The sequence below is a fragment of the Schistocerca serialis genome, chromosome 8, assembly GCF_023864345.2.
Source record: "Schistocerca serialis cubense isolate TAMUIC-IGC-003099 chromosome 8, iqSchSeri2.2, whole genome shotgun sequence".
In the NCBI taxonomy this organism is placed as follows: Eukaryota; Metazoa; Arthropoda; class Insecta; order Orthoptera; family Acrididae; genus Schistocerca; species Schistocerca serialis.
In genome coordinates, this window is record NC_064645.1 from 613,647,108 (window position 1) to 613,662,108 (window position 15,001).

The window sequence follows — 15,001 nt, forward strand, 5'->3', positions numbered from 1 at the left end:
CAAAACATAGATGAAGATAGTGTCGTGTCAAGTACCTTGTTAGTATTTCTCGGTTTAATACGTGAATGTTTATTAAAAACAGTTTCAGGCAGTACATGCTTGCATGACCTGAATCATAGTTAGCACTCTCTCTTTCTGCTTCCTTAGAAGGAGGAAAAAAAGATCCCAATCGTTGCAAAACAAAAGTGACATTTTACAGATGGAAATAAATTTTTGACAATAGTAATTATTGTCATACTGTCATTGGCACTATGTAATGTGTGGTGTGATAGTTGAGATATTAGTAATCAGCGGATAATTCCGTGCTAGATACTCCTCTACATAGCAAATGTCTGTAATTCAACTCTTAGACTGCCCAAAAACAAAAAACAAATTAAACTATTTATGCATTTATGAGATTAGTTTTCATGTACAGTTTTACTTCTTGGAAGTAGATATGCCGACATTATGTTGCTGCTAAGGCTTCAGCTTGTGGCTCAAAATACTGGAGGAGATAAAGTTTCTGAAAAATTTTGCAAGCGTTTGGAAAAAGAATGGGAAAAGTATATAATGTGGGGTCTCAACCTGGAAGTCAGAAATTTGGCAAAACAATCAGTATGAGGAACTGTAAATAAAATTGCTGTGCTGTAACATGCATGCAGACATTCCTAAACACGTCTGTACACCTAAAAGGAGCAGGGGGATTAAGGATAAATGGTTACAAAATGGAATCAACAAGTATGGTAAGAAATTTGAAAGAATGTTCGCTTTCTCAAAAATTTGTTATATACTCCCACTGTAAAGTTGTACGTCAAACATGACAAATTCGTCCGCAGAGACTGCTACACATGTGGAGGTAAGTCACAAGATTCAAGAAGTAGTTCTATGGGAAATATGTGTGAAGAAGCTGACACTTTGGCATATTTTATTGTTGTGCATTGCATTTGTAATAACAGGAAACAGTTCCAATAGCAAACATAAACCTTTACAGTAGTGAAACAGAACACAATGAATGGTGGCTCTTCTTACGTTAAGTAATCGCAGATTGTTCTTGATTTTATGAGACTGCACCCTAAGGAAACACTCTTGCTCGCTAGTCCTCTGATTTACATCTAATTGTTCACTCAGTCATATAAGGAAAATGGCGAATAAATTCCAGCGCAGGTGCTGTGTATACAGATGTTTCTGTATCTCTTATTTTTTTCTTTATTTGAGAAGTCATTAGCCATACATAACATCAAAGTAATTGGTCATAGATTGAAACTGACTGAAACAGAAATTTGACTGTTGCGTTTTGTGGGCAATATTTTTTCCGGCTGGTCTAGGGACACATCAGAATCAGCATGAAAGATTTTGATTTTTTTTTTTTTTCTTGCAGCCGCAAATGTTTTGGTCCAAACATCTAGGTTCCTTTTTTCCCTTTCTACCATGCAGTTCAGCAGTGCCTGTGGAGTTGCAGTTCTTTTCATTCCTGTTTCATGATCCTGGCGTATGTGGCATGAATGATGTATTATTTGAAAAGTACATTGCAAATCTTCCATTTAACTTCCTATCCAGTGTAGTCCAAAGTAACACCTGTAAAACATCAATGTCATTTGCTGGCTGTGTTGAAAATCTTTCAGCTGTGCACCACACATTCTGGAATTTTTGGGCTTTCTGCTTGTGTTGGTGTCAGGCAGGTATATAATGTAGCTACTCAGGTGTGAAAATTTGTTGACCTATTCTGTTCTTTGCCTTTCTCACTTGTAATTGGGTCACTCATTTGAGTGCCGTACGGTTTTCGTGTTGAAAGATCTGTATTATAATACTGCTGTCCTACTTTCATCCACGTGTGTAGCATTATTCACCTGAATTAGAAAAATTAAACAGGTCATCTGCAGGAAGAATCTTATGCACATTGTCATATATTTCTTATGCCACTTACGTGTGTTGACAACAGGAAAAACAGATTGTAGACAAAATTGCCCGAGGCCAAGTAGTATATCTGCATGTGTACAATGTGCACGCTTTCTGATAACCGTTAACTCGCAAGGCATGGTCTCTCACTGTGGGAGACCTTGAAGGTAAATTCGGGTGGAGGACTTGTGTACTTAACTTATCCTCCTTAAATCACCAATTCTATAATGTTTTATTGTTAGTTGCATTACCGCCTTCTTTATTAGTTTCATGATGTGTTGTTGACACATGTTGGGGTCTGCTTGACCGTGCCTCATGAACTACGTACATGTTTTCTTAGTGTAGCACAAAACGTGTCTGCAGGAATGTCGAAATTTTAACAATCTTGGGTTTGAAGTTAGTAGTCGGTGAACAGAGGAACATGTAAGTGATAGAGATCAAGAAATAGACGAAAAAGACAACAATTTGTATGGTGAGTGATCACAATTCTGCTGGCAAACTGGAGTATCATCAAAGGAAGAACTTCAAGACAATGTTGTTGGGCACCTTATTGTTTCTCCAATAAGGTGCTTAGTTTTAGTTAATAGCAAATGTATCCTGAGTGGTGAGAAAGGGAAATGTAGATCCCAGTAGTGAATGTCAGTTTTGCAGACTTCTTTTTGTCTTACAGATTGCAGTCTTTATGTGCAAGTTTCATCTCTGGAATTTAGTTTCATGGTAAAATTTATTTGCTACAGAGATACTGTAAGTGTTTGGAAAGTAAAATTCAGTTTTCTAACAGTTCGTGTAATATTTAAAAAATGCACGGAAGTTTTTTTTTTTTTTTTGACAAAGTGCAATGAAATCAGAATAAAAATTTAACTCTGCAGCGGAGTGTGCGCTGATATGAAACTTCCTGGCAGAGTAAAACTGTGTGCCTGACTGAGACTCAAACTCGGGACCTTTGCCTTTCGCGGGCAAGTGCTCTACCATCTGAGCTGCCGAAGCACGACTCACGCCCGGTCCTCACAGCTTTACTTCTGCCAGGCAAAGGTCCCGAGTTCGAGTCTCGGTCGGGCACACAGTTTTAATCTGCCAGGAAGTTGCAATAAAATCGCTGAGGAGTATTTAAACATCACTGGAATAAATGTTTATAACTTACAGGAAAATTTTCAAATGATTTATCTCCTTAATCTCATTTTAAATCTTGTAGTATATGGTACATTACAAAATGTCACCCCATGGGGTAAGGGTTAAGAGTGTAGGCTCCAGAGGTCTCCTTATTCGCTAGAAGTTGGAGCAGTTCATATTGCAGATATTTTGTGGCCTGTCAGTGCCAACCTTAGCACCCAAACAATACTGGGTTCTAGTGTTGTAAAAGCATACTCTTGCATTACATGTTTAATATAAGAAGATTCTCGATATGGTGGCTGATCGGAATAGCAGAACCGATCAAAATAGAATTGTATATAGTTTCCAGTCACCGCTAGGGGCGTTCGCCCCCCGGTAGCTGAGTGGTCAGCGAGACAATGTGTATCCTACGGGCCTGGGTTCGATTCCCGGCTGGGTCGGAGATTTTCTCCGCGCAGGGACTGGGTATTGTGTTGTCTTAATCATCATTATTTCATCCCCATCGACGCCAAGTCGCCGAAGTGGCGTCAACTCGAAAGACCTGCACCCGGCGAACTGTCTACCCGACGGGAGGCTCTAGTCACACGACTTTTTGTTTTTGTTACCGCTAGGGGCGATTCCAGTTTTCGCTACTAATTGTGAACCGCACTGCACACGTTTCTTCAAGCTGTGCGCTGGCCTCACCTTGGCGCTCAAAGCAGCGTATTGTTTCGTTTGGGCGTTACGTCCTGGTCACTGCCAGCCAGTTTAGCAAATAACGCTGTTTAGTGCAGCTATATCTACGAAAAAGTAGAGGTGACATCTGGAGTTAACTCTCACTGGGACGCAATGCCCGCCTGCGTTTGAAAGGTGTTGCCAGCAACTGGAAATTGGACGTGTTTACATTTCGATGGATTTAACCTCGCCAAGAGCCTTCTTAGTGTGTGTCCCATAGTACATTACGGAAACGGCGTTCGTTCACACTCAAGTGCTCCACACCTTAGGCATTCTTTGTGCAGTATAGGGTCTGTTTCTTCTGATACCCCTATCTTGCAAAACTTGTCTGTCAGTACCCGTCTTCTGATAGAATCATGGTTCGAGTCCCAGTCCGGCAGGTATTTATGCCTCGTCGGGAATTGCACCGCAACGTCCACTCGCCTACTTTCTAGTTGGAGCCGGGGAAGGTAGGTTGCACTACGCACAAGACAAAAAAGCCGTCGTAGCTGTGGCTGGAGTCGTTTCGGCCGGAGTGGTTAGGCGAGGCTTTCCAAAGGGAAATTCCGCGCGGTTCCGGCCGCTTGTGCAACGGCTGCGGCCAGTGGCTGGGCCCGGGAATCCCCAGGTTCAAAAGAGCCAGCCAGCTCCGCAGCACGCCGGGAAACCCAGCACCGACTGCTGTCTGCCTGGCCTTTCTCAGGCCGTCAGAGCGCTGGAAGAAACTCCAGCAAAGACTTTACAGCAAGAGACGGTTTAAAGTTACACGGGGTCGTAGCATTGACATACAGCGGGCCTCCTATTTAACACCGAACGTCCCTAGCATGTTTCGAAAATAGCGATATTGAGAGTTTCAACATCTATATTTCAATACTGACACCAGATTCTGACAAACAGCCGCGATACCGGATCACCGAGGACACTAATTGCTACGAAACTAGTTTCCGTCTGACAGTTGAAAACACAGCGGCAAGGAAGCTATTCGGCACTTCACGTCATATGTGCCATAACGTCACAATCTAAAGTAACAGTCGCGGCACTCCAGTCTCTTGTTTTGTTACCCACTGCGACTGCAGCGCGCCAAGCGGCCAGGATGTTACACTGAGTTCGGCGAGATCTTGCGAAAGCGAGTCCTAGTTATTGGTTTACAGATTGGTTTTTACGAAGGGGAGCGACTGTAGAGTAATAAATTCCAGCAATAACAAGAGACACCACTTTTTTTTCCCCCCAAACGATCATAGGAGGTGCGCACCACCACATTACAGAACAGTTTATTTACGACTATCTTCTAACCTACAGACATTAACTGAACTATGTCGTATTCTTTAGAACAAATAATTGTAGTAAACAGCAGAAGAAAATATCTTTTTCAGAAAGGCATCGTGTAGCTGCTCAAAGACGTGAAGTTTTCTTTACTATACTGCATGTCAAATCAGTGAATGTGGAGTATAGCAAACGTGTATGGAATGCAATACTTACATTCCAGAGTACCTACATTATTTAACTTATAAGTTACGGTACCAAGACTGTAGAAGGAAAAACCACATAGGCGTGATAATAAAAGAAGAAAGCAACAAAACTGTTTGCCAACAGAGGAGGAACCAAGTTCACAATTGAGCCTGATTCTGCGATACATTCTCTTTTGAATCAAAAGATATTACATCTACAAAAATATTTTGTATTAAGAAGTCGAGTGAAGTGAAAGACTGCGAAACTGTAGGTTCCCTACAAAGTTACTACGTGTCAAGGAAAGTTCCTGTCATAATAAGAACAGACAACATAAGAAATATATTCTTCATGCATGAAATATATGTTTATTTTCTCTTACTATGAGAGGCGTAAGCTGCAGTTATACACATAATCCAAAGTATTTCTTCATTATGGAGTTGTAGGTATTGTCACAGGGAAGATTCGGCTGTTTTTACATGTATTTCATGATCGTTCATGTCTCTTGATAGTTTGCTAATGTTGAAATGCGAAAGTGTAATAACTATTTCGCTAAGTAACCAGAAAAATAATGAAAAACAATTTAATTTTACGTTTGCTTTTCGCCTCTTGGGACGCTAGTGTCGTTTTCACAGCAGTGAGTGTCGCGAATATCTGTTATGTAGTCTTGACACACAAGGCCGTTACATCGAAAGTGTAGGATCCGTGTTACGACACGGAAATAGAGAACGACAGCAGCGCTCCAGACGGCGTGGCGGTGAACTTTGAATAATAGACTTTCAATTATTTTTTTTGGTAAAGAGTTTTCATTTTTAAAACACAATATTGCAATTTCGACCGTCTGGCTGTTACTAATGGAATTTATGTTCCGATTACGACCTTTTGTGCGTATTGCAGTCTTTGAATTACAAGGTAAATATGTTGCCCATATTCAGTTTAATTTTTGTTGTCACCCGTTTTGTTGGGTGAGGTGAATGATTCCATATTTACTTTTGCTTCATACGAAGTAGAAACTGGTTTCATCATATGGTTTTCTGTGGACTAATGTTTATTACTACTTATGAAATGTTATGTGAACTGCTCGATTTAAATGCACTGTGAGTATATTGCCCGTATTCTACGTTATGTTTGTTAGCATCCATTTTCCGTACTCTTGCATTTAATGGAGGGCACTGAAATTTTCATTAACTTCTGTTAAAATGTACTGTTTGAAGTAGGCCTACCTGTTAACAACGCGTGAAAACTTCTGCGTAACTAATGTTGCATTTTTAGAATTCGCAAGAAAAAAATACTGTAATCACCAAGACTACGAAATGAGCCTACTCAACTACATCCATACTCTGCAAGACACTGTGAAATGTATGGTACTCAGTGGCAATTAGCAACACCATTGAAAACAGAATTACATATTCGTTCCGTGGCAAGACAAAGTCAAGTTGAATACAAATAGCGTCATAAAATGCTAACGTGGAGTTCTCCATTAAATCTGAGAAAGCACGGAAAACGGAACAAACGAAAATAACGTAGAATACGAACAAATACTTACAATGCGTTTGAAACGAGCGGTTCGTATTCAGATTGATAAGCAATAACAGATTCACAGAAGTCCGCAAAACGCCATGCAACGGAAGCAGTTTCGGTTTTAAATGAACAAAAACACGTTTGGAATCATATACCCCACTCAATATGAAGGATGCGAGAAGAACGCCATAATAATACGAGTAACACATTTAGAATGCAGTTCAGAGTGCAATACACACGAGAAGTCGTAATCAGAAGCGCATTGTGACGAAACCATCTTCTGTTTACTATGAAAGGAAAACGAACGTGGAAGACTAAAAATCAGCCAATATGAAAGCGAGATGATGGATTGATGAACTTGCAGCGCTCCTAGTGGCATGGCAGTGAACATAGGACGTATTACTATAAGTGGTCTCTGATAGTATAGAGATGGGCAAACTGAAACACGTAACTGTTTCGAAACAAATGAAACAGTACAATGTAATGTTTCGATACGCTGTTTCGAAACAGTGAAACAGTTTGTGTTTTGTAATTTAATAAACCTACACATTTTATCATCTTGAATGTCTACTGTACAATTATGTCCACATAAACACAAATGAGGTGCGAGAGCGCTAATCATATCGCAGAAAGTATGAAACTATAACTTAGGCGTCTTGGCAGTTTCGTATTTCATGCAGCAAATGCGCTGCTTTCGTTTCGTGTGACTTTCATACTTTGCAATTGGCTGAGGACAGCCGTGGCTGAAGACAGAAGAACCACCACGAACGGAACTGGAGGTGGGAGCAAACTGCAGGAACAACGGATATGCCACTGGGATTCCCACATTCCGTTAGTATGGGTAATATACCCATCCTGCTAATTTCCATGCACACAAAGGGAATCATTGTGGATAATAGGCACAGTGACTATAGACTCACAAATAATGCCAAATAATTCGAATAAATATCAAAGTATAACAGAATAAAAATTTGTCTTTCAAGGTGTTTCAAACCGTTACTAAAAATTCACCATGCTTCCCAGCCCTTCCCGTTCACCATTACACTATCAGTGATACGTCAGACAGATTGCTTGCAATTATACCTACACCAAATTTATGTATGTGTCTAATAACTGTCACTGTACGCCTTTTTTTATTCAAAATGTTGTAGGCTATGCGAGGTGCCGGGGCTAGCAGTGTATTTAATACTAAATTCTTCTAGAATCTACATATGTAAATGATGCTCTAAGCCCCCCTATTCTAATTCCGGCTTTTGTTGTTGCACATGGATTAAAAAGAAACGCAAACTGACTGTAATCGACCCTGCAAGTGGGGTAGAAAAGAGTTTGGCACTTGCAATAATTTCATTTGATAAACAAGTTAAATAAAGGAAAGTTTCATTAACGTAGTGAGAAATGATAGGGTTGCTCTACCGATTAACAGAATGAAAGTTCTGTCCAAAATAACAATATGATTTATTATAACTCAAAATAATCAACAAAAACACATGAAACATTTATAATACATCACATTGGCTCAAATTGGATACTCAAATAAATGCTGTGAAGGTGAAGTTGTCCCTAAACTAGGTTGTGACATTTATGACGAAGTGGTATGTGGAGCCAATTCCTTGCAACTCCAGTATTAAGAGAGACACACAGCCAACCCAGCATTAATTGCTGCTACATTAATGAGAACTCAGACAATGAACACCCAAGACAGATCAAAGTTAGAAAAGACAAACGGGCGCGCTCTGCTGAGCTCTGATTGTCACCTAGGAAAATCACCATCTGCCGGTGCTGCGGACATACATTACCAAACTGTCTTCTTAACTGCAAGAACACGATCTAGCGTACCGGAGGCGGTGGCTGGTTGCTTCGACGTCCCGTCGTGGTGATGATAATGTCACGAGTATAGCCCGAAACTAATTATCCTGGTCTGGTTGTTCCAGACTAAAGACTTCCTAGCAATACAAATGCGCCTTTGAGGGAGACGAAGAAGGCTCGCCACACAATCACTGACGGTACAGTGATTGATTTTAACAAGCGAAGTCACCCAGTAACTCCGATACATTCAACATTAGCCAAAACTGCTCAAGACAGACAACATAGGCCTCTTGTACACAGAATGCTCAATTGCCAACTGTACTCGGAAAGTTACGTTGAAGTCGAAACTTCAGCAACTTCGTCAAACAGTTATGATTAAATAAAAGTATATTAGACAGCCAACGGAAGGCAGGCTGTCCAGAGCAGCGAGAGCTCAGTCTTGTAACCTACTCCGATCGAAAGGCGAGAGCCGACTCCTGTAGAGCACCCGTACAGGCCGAACACAGAACATTCCCTCCCCCACGACAGTGGCCGTGGTTAAACGTTCCAATCAGCAACTCCAAAAACCGGCGGAAAATTCCAGTCTATAGCCGGAGCACTACCATTCCACCAATGGAGATTCTTGGCGCCAATTTCTGCACCGATTTTGCTACGTCACGGAGCTATGCCCTGAGCAAGCCAATCACAGTTACGATTTTGCAGAAAGCGCGGGAATTTTCCCGCCACAACTGTCTGGGTACACAAGTCATTCCCACGCCTCGCTGGTAGCCCACCAGAAAGTGTTTTCGCTAAGTTTCTGCGAAGTAACAGAACCTCTAGCCCAGCCGCTACTTCAGGCCCCTGCGGGCGTGTCTTTTGAAAATGTCGACGTCTGGAAAGCATTCACTCGACTCCCTCACACCCGTCGGCTTAACCCTTTCAAGATCAGCATATCCCGCCTGTCACCTGACCACCCGGATGACGGGAGACGCTGCGTGGGAAGTCCGCGTGTGAAGGAATAGCGACTTTTCACCGCATGCAATTAGAGAGGAAAATCGTAAGATAGAAATATGAGAGGGGGCTCATGCCACCTCTCATAGCCCCTACGCCATTTTAGATTGTAATTGGTGAGCGGTTGGCTCACTTAGGCGCAAGGTAGTGTGTCAGTCGCCCAAGAACAATCTCGCAAACTGACTCCACATGCCGCACTCTATAAAGAAAATCACTGCAACTGAAAAATGAAGCTCATAGAGGGAGGATTATTTATGATGTAGCCAACTTCACCTTCTTAATATGGAACTCTAACACTCACATCACACATCCATACCCAGGGAGCCCCTTCCAAACACCGATTCACACAGACATTCACGCTCTAAATATGGCCCGGGCATGTGAGCCAAATATGGAGCAGTTTATTCTTTACAATCGGAGTTGGAGTGCTCCGCAATTAAATGCCCAAGATGTTACAACAATTTGAATCATTAAACTAACCTGAACTCACTCACACACATGATACTATTTAAGTTAACAATCTCTTTTTGTGAGCTTTCGGAATCTAATTACTACCTCCGAGTCATTCTGTCTCAATAACCTTTACAAAATGTTCCCTGAACTGATGGTCCATTCACAATGACAGTGGTGGTATCTGCTTCAGTTTATGCGAACTTTAGGCACACTGTTTGCATACACACAACAATAAATACAAAATACAAAAAAACAACATGGTGTGGAGAACAATACAGTAATTTGTAATTTGTGCGCCCTACTCTATCACTTACATAAGAATTACAGTGTAAAACACAAACACATACAAGGTATGACATACATTATAAAAACAACACTAGAGAAAGAAATTTAAGAACAAAAACAAGGTTCATGGGGCGTCAAGTTGTGCTTGCACATTGCACAATGTTCACGACTGTGCTGAGAATGAGGCACTAAATCACATTGTTAGAAATATTCGAAGCACTTCACAAATTCGTTAGTTTCTCTCAGGGGGTTGCTATGTTGAGTCATATGCATTGATGCACGTGGTTCCATGTCTTGATCATCAGAGGGGGGCTTTTGGGATGGGGCCACAGTACTGACATCACATAGGGCTAAACGTCGGGTGTTGTTGCTACGTTGTTGCAACAGCAATAGGGTGTGCTGGAGCATCTGCAGTACTCTGTTGAGATTGCAGCAAGACCCACGCATATGATCACGGCAGTTTGGTAGGAAGACACAGTGATTATCCGAGACAGGGGCGGAATGAAACACCACTGTTTCGCCGAGCGGTTCTAGGCGCAACAGTCTGGAACCGCGCGACCGCTACGGTCGCAGGTTCGAATCCTGCCTCGGGCATGGATGTGTGTGATGTCCTTAGGTTAGTTAGGTTTAAGTAGTTCTAAGTTCTAGGGGACTGATGACCACAGCAGTTAAGTCCCATAGTGCTCAGAGCCATTTGAACCATTTGAACCACTGTTTCGAAACAGTGAACCAGAGCCGTTCCGAAACACTGAAACAGTTCCACGTATCGATACACTGTATTGAAACATAGAAACAGTGGCCAAGACTAGTATAGAGATCACTGGTTTATCCCCTGTGTGCGGCATTATCTGCTGCGGAAGTTGTTACCGTTTTGACAGCTGGAGTAACACTAGCGCTCCAAACGGTGAAAAAGCAATTACGTGCGTCGTAAGAATGTTTGTTTTTCATCTCATTTCAACTTTATTTACGAAATATTTATTTTATTTTCTTGCATCCAAGAGTTTGTGTGATATCAGAAGACAAGCGTGGTCTGAAACACGCGCAAACACGTCAGAACTCATGAATCCTCTAACAAGCTACAAGGTACTCGTGAAAAAAATGCATGTGACGTTGGAGAAAATTGCAGCTTACTACATCCATACCGAAACAATATAAACACCCAGATTGACACATAAGAAGTACCTACATGTACCTCCTTCTCATACATTTTCCGTTGCTGTCTGTTGCGGTAGCTTATTTGGTATGTCAAATGACATGGGTACTACATTCCATACGAGTTTATTTTCTGCATTCACAAAATGGTTTGTTTCGAAGTGTAGAGAACACAACTTCACATTGTTATACAGGGTGATTCAAAAAGAATACCACAACTTTAAAAATGTGTATTTAATGAAAGAAACATAATATAACCTTCTGTTATACATCATTACAAAGAGTACTTAAAAAGGTTTTTTTTCACTCAAAAACAAGTTCAGAGATGTTCAATATGGCCCCCTCCAGACACTCGAGCAATATCAACCCGATACTCCAACTCGTTCCACACTCTCTGTAGCATATCAGGCGTAACAGTTTGGATAGCTGCTGTTATTTCTCGTTTCAAATCATCAATGGTGGCTGGGAGAGGTGGCCGAAACACCATATCCTTAACATACCCCCATAAGAAAAAATCGCAGGGGGTAAGATCAGGGCTTCTTGGAGGCTTTCATCACTCGTTCTCGGCCGTCCAGAACTTTTCCCTTTGCAAAAACACCCATTCTCTGTAAACTGTTTATACCAACGTTTAATACACCACCTATGAGGAGGTTTAACACCATACTTCGTTCGAAATGCACGCTGAAGAACTGTCGTCGATTCACTTCTGCCGTACTCAATAACAGAAAAAGCATTCTGTTGAGCGGTCGCCATCTTAGCATCAACTGACGCTGACGCCTAGTCAACAGCGCCTCAAGCGAACAAATGTACAACTAAATGAAACTTTATATCTCCCTTAATTCGCCGACAGATAGTGCTTAGCTCTGCCTTTTGTCGTTGCAGAGTTTTAAATTCCTAAAGTTGTGGTATTCTTTTTGAATCACCCTGTATAAGTAAACACAGTCTTTCTTCGCGATGCCTTCTCTTCTGCTATTCATTAGCCATTTTCCATTCCTAAAGATAAACATTAATCATTAATAAAGGCATGTAGGTTGCAGGTTAATCCTGATGATACAGCTCATTAATATGATATTACATACCTCTCTCGCTCCTTACGAAAGCAAAAACAAAGAAAAGAAAAAAAAACGACAAATGTGGTACCTTCCTGTTGCTGCTGCAACTTATTGCGCTGAGGGCACTATTGTTTGTGAAAACGATTCTACAAGCCAATATAAACAATTGCGATTCTCGTTCACAAGATCACGCCGAACCCACAGGGTAAGTGGCTGGTCGCCTGGGGCGCTGCTATCATACTGAGTAAAAAAAGCGAGAGGAAGTGTCGCGACTGTTAAGATTGTTTATTGTTAATCCCTCTACTTAATTTAAAAAATATTTATATATTTGCGTTCCAAACGTTTGTACATTTCCAAGATACCGTCAGCCGGGCCTACTTTACACACATCTTCTCCGTTTTCTTGATTTTATAAAGTGTAATTAGTTATATAATTGCTAGTAGGCTAACAAGTTTATGTATATCATCAGATTTCTTGAGGGCAATTACAACCTAAAAATGAATGCAAACATTTATAACATGTCTTAAACAAATCTGTGTGTTATTACTCTCGCCAAAGGGTCCCTAAAGACTTAACAAGTTTTTCGACAGTATTTGCCTCGCAGTGGCTAAATTTAAACAAGCCTGGAAATTTTAAGTGAAAGTAAAACAGAAATCTGAAGTGGCGTGACACTTTTCATAGCTTTATTGACTTGTAGGAACACATTACGAGAATAAATGGAGTATGGCGAGTCATTTCAGTGTGTGTGTGGTCTTCAGTCGAGAGACTGGTTTGATACAGCTCTCCATGCTACTCTATCCAGTGCAAGCTTCTTCATCTCCCAGTACCTACTGCAACCTACATCCTTCTGAATCTGTTTAGCGTATTCATCTCTTGGTCTCCCACTATGATTTTTACCCTCCACGCCGCCCTCCAATACTAAATTGGTGATCCCTTGATGCCTCAGAATATGCCCTACCAACCGATCCCTTCTTCTAGTCAAGTTGTGCCACAAATTTCTCTTCTCTCCAAGTCTATTCAACACCTCCTCGTTAGTCATGTGTCTACCCATCTGATCTTCAGCATTCTTCTGTAGCACCACATTTAGAAAGCTTCTATTCTCTTCTTGTCTAAACTACTTATCATCCACCTTTCACTTCCATACATGGCTACGCTCCATACAAATACTTTCAGAAACGATTTCCTGACACTTAAATCTGTACTCGATGTTAACAAATTTATGTTCTTCAGAAACGCTTTCCTTGCCATTGCTAGTCTACATTTTATATCCTCTCTACTTCGACCATCATCAGTTATTTTGCTCCCCAAATAGCAAAACTCATTTACTACTTTAAGTGTCTCATTTCCTAATCTAATTCCCGCAGCATCACCGGATTTAATTCGACTACAGTCCATTATCCTCGTCTTGCTTTTGTTGATGTTCATCTTATACCCTCCTTTCAAGACACTGTCCATTCCGTTCAGCTGCTCTTCCAGGTCCTTTGCTGTCTCTGACACAATTACGTCATCGGCGAACCTCAACTTTTTATTTATTCTCCGTGGATTTTAATTCCTACTCCTAATTTTCCTTTTGTTTCCTTTACTGCTTGTTCATTATACACATTGAATCACATCGAGGATAAGCTACGGCTTTTCTCACTCCCTTCTCAACCATGCTTCCCTTTCATGCCCCTCGACTCACATAACTGCCATCTGGTTTCTGTAAACAGCCTTTCGCTCCCTGTATTTGGCCCCTCCCACCTTCAGAATTTGAAAGAGAGTATTCCAGTCAACATGTCAAAAGCTTTCTCTAAGTCTACAAATGCTAGAAACGTAGGTTTGCCTTTCCTTAGTCTATCTTCCAAGATAAGTCGTAGGGTCAGTACTGCCTCACGTGCTCCAACATTTCTACGGAATCCAAGCTTTTCTTCCCCGATTTCAGCTTCAACAATATTTCCATTCGTCTGCAAAGAATTCGTGTCAGTATTTTGCAGCCGTGGCTTGTAAAACTGATAATTCGGTAATTTTCACATCTGTCAACACCTGCTTTCTTTGGGAGTGGAATGATTATATTCTCCTTGAAGTCTGGTTGTATTTCGCCTGTCTGATACATCTTGCTCACTAGATGGCAGAGTTTTGTTAGGCCTGGCTCTCTCAAGGCTGTCAGTAGTTCTAGTGGAATGTTGTCTACTCCCGGGGCCTTGTTTCGACTTAGGTCTTTCAGTGCTCTGTCAAACTCTTCACGCAGTATCATATCTCCTATTTCATCTTCATCTACGTTCTCTTCCATTTCTATAGTATTGTCCTCCAGAACATCGCCCTTGTATAGACACTCTATATATTACTTCCACCTTTCTGCTTTGCCTTCTTTGCCTAGAACTGGGTTTTCATCTGAGCTCTTGATATTATTGCAAGTGGTTCTCTTTTCTCCAAAGGTTTCTTTAATTTTCCTGTAGGCAGTATCTATCTTACCCCTAGTGATATGTGCCTCTACATCCTTACATTTTCCCTCTAGCCATCCCCGCTTAGCCATTTTGCACTTCCTGTCGATCTCATTTTTGAGACGTTTGTATATCTTTTGCCTGCTTCATTTAAGGCATTTCTATATTTTCTCCTTTCATCAATTAAATTCGATATTT

The 15,001-nt window shown here is 41.2% G+C and overlaps 1 long non-coding RNA gene across 1 annotated transcript in view; it reads left to right on the forward strand.

Annotated features, from left to right (window-relative positions):
* The window catches only part of LOC126416081 (uncharacterized), a 265,597-nt gene that overhangs the window by 96,224 nt on the left and 154,372 nt on the right, over nucleotides 1–15,001 (forward strand). The window lies entirely within an intron of this gene.